This window comes from Aplysia californica, unplaced genomic scaffold (genome assembly GCF_000002075.1).
Source record: "Aplysia californica isolate F4 #8 unplaced genomic scaffold, AplCal3.0 scaffold00148, whole genome shotgun sequence".
In the NCBI taxonomy this organism is placed as follows: Eukaryota; Metazoa; Mollusca; class Gastropoda; order Aplysiida; family Aplysiidae; genus Aplysia; species Aplysia californica.
Genome location: NW_004797418.1, coordinates 1,319,457 through 1,321,287, shown reverse-complemented (window position 1 = coordinate 1,321,287; position 1,831 = coordinate 1,319,457). Strand labels below are relative to the sequence as shown.

Genomic DNA, 1,831 nt, shown 5'->3' with positions numbered 1-1,831 from the left:
ATCCACCACTAACAGTGTCTGAATTACTTTCCCTAGTCAATTCACTTTCAAATGTATCCAAAAAATATCGAATTTTGGCCATTTTAGAGCCACACAAGTGATAGATCTACACTGGCATTAGTGGCTTGTGGCCTGATCAACAAGCTTTCAAAACATCCCTCTGTTTTGAAAGCAAAATACTCTTCTCCTAAGCCAGAATGGTAGAAATATTCTGATTGGTTGGAGGTTAGGCCAATGAGAAATCACTTTAGGAATCCCCAAATATTTAGTTGGAAGGCAGAAGCAGCAGTTTACTATATGGTCCTATGAGATCGGCCCTGCCAGTTCCATGGCAGGAAATAGGCTGATCTAATCGGCCCTTGCCAGAGTTAGGGTTAAAAGAATAACCTTGTTTTCCGTGCCAGAGTTAGGGTTAAAAGAATAACCTTGTTTTCCGTGCAGGCATGAAGGACAATCAACAGATCCGCTTCTCGGGCGAGGGCGACCAGGAGCCCGACCTTGAGCCCGGCGACATCGTCATCGTGCTGGACGAGCAGGAGCATGAGCGGTTCCGTCGCCGTGGCAACGACCTCATCATGAGCATGCAGCTGGAGCTGGTGGAGGCGTTGTGTGGCTTCCAGAAGACAGTGGCCACGCTGGACAACCGCACGCTGGTGGTGACTAACTTGCCAGGTAACTCGCGCTCTCCTTCTCTTTTCTTTCTCCGACCATCTTGCCAGGTAACTCGCGCTGTCCTCCTCTTTCTCTTTCTCCAACCATCTTGCCAGGTAACTCACGCTCTCCTCCTCTTTTCTTTCTCCAACCATCTTGCCAGGTAACTCGCGCTCTCCTCTTTCTCTTTCTCCGACCATCTTGCCAGGTAACTCGCGCTCTCCTCTTTCTCTTTCTCCGACCATCTTGCCAGGTAACTCGCGCTCTCCTCTTTCTCTTTCTCCAACCATCTTGCCAGGTAACTCGCGCTCTCCTCCTCTTTTCTTTCTCCGACCATCTTGCCAGGTAACTCGGGCTCTCCTCCTTTTCTTTCTCCGACCATCTTGCCAGGTAACTCGTGCTGTCCTCCTCTTTTCTTTCTCCTAGTCTGAAATTATATATCTACACCAAATGTTTAATATTTTAACGTTTAAGATCAAGCAACTCGTACACAGCCGTGCAGTGAACTACGTATAAAAAACAAACTAACTTGTGTTTCGCGCGCTCATATGGCCTTATGCAGTTGCGAGCGCCATAAGACCCCATACTAAACTGTTTTCTTTCCCCGACAAACTTGCCCGGTAACTCGCGCTCTCCTCCTCTTTTTTCCTGACGAACCAAATGGACCAATGTTGTGGTTTTTTGTTGTTGTTTTTTTTTTAAATTTTCTCTGACGAACAAAATGAACTGTTTTGTTTTGGTTTTTTTCTTTTCTCTGACAAACCAAACGAACCGTTGTGTTTTGTTTATTTTCTTTTCTCTGACAAACCAAACGAACCAATGTTATGAACTCTTTGTTTCTCTTTCGTCAAATCGACTACATAAATGTTTTTATAAATAGAAAATGTTTTTCCCTTTTCTCCGACAAACCAAATGAACCTTTGTTGTGAACTCAGTTTCTGTTTTCCTCAAATCAGCTTAATAATTATCATGATGACATTTTTAAAAACATTTTTTCCACATTGACAAAATATCCTTTGTTATGAAATAGAAACGGTTTTTTTCTTTTCCTCTAATCAACTAAATAACCTCCAGTATGAAATTTTTAAATTTTTTTTCCTCAAATCAATTAAATAACCTCCAGTATGAAATTTTTTATTTTTTTTTCCTCAAATCAATTAAATAACCTCCAGTATGAAAT

The 1,831-nt window shown here is 42.3% G+C and overlaps 1 protein-coding gene across 1 annotated transcript in view; it reads left to right on the top strand.

The window, feature by feature from the left end:
* LOC101848288 (dnaJ homolog subfamily A member 1) overlaps positions 1 to 1,831 on the top strand; it is a gene marked incomplete at its 3' end in the record, with an annotated part of 16,469 nt that overhangs the window by 13,786 nt on the left and 852 nt on the right.